Source organism: Propithecus coquereli, unplaced genomic scaffold (assembly GCF_000956105.1).
Source record: "Propithecus coquereli isolate 6110/MARCELLA unplaced genomic scaffold, Pcoq_1.0 Scaffold255, whole genome shotgun sequence".
In the NCBI taxonomy this organism is placed as follows: Eukaryota; Metazoa; Chordata; class Mammalia; order Primates; family Indriidae; genus Propithecus; species Propithecus coquereli.
Window position 1 is genome coordinate 1,495,893 of NW_012148119.1, and position 585 is coordinate 1,496,477.

The window sequence follows — 585 nt, forward strand, 5'->3', positions numbered from 1 at the left end:
GTATGAGTTCTTCTTTCTATGTTTGGTAAAACTCTGAAGTATAGTCATCTAGTCCGAGACTTTTTCATCTTGGGAGGTTTTTAATTGCTGTTCCAACTTCTGAGCTTGAAATTGGTCTATTCAGATATTACATTACCTCCTGGGTGAGCTTAGGGAGGTTGTTTTTTTGTAGGAATTTGTCCATTTCCTCCTCATTATGTAGTTTTTGGGTATATAGGTTTTTATAGTAATCAAAAATAACGTTTTGTATTTCTGTGGTGTCTGTTGTGACCTCTCCTTTTTCATTTATAATTGAGTTTACTAGACTACTTTCCCTTTGAGTTCTTGTCAATCTAGCAAGAGGGCTGCCGATTTTGTTTACCTTTTTGAAAAACCAGCTTTTGGTTTTGTTTATCTCCATATAATTCTCTTGTTCTCAGTTTCATTTAGTTCTGCTTTGATCTTGCTTATTTCTTTTCTTCTACTAGGATTGGAATTCATTTTCTCTTCCTTTTCCAGTTCATTGAGTCTATTTATTAGGGTGTCGATTTCTAAGTTTTCTGTTTTTCGGATGTGAGCATTTATTGCTATTAGTTTTACTCTCAG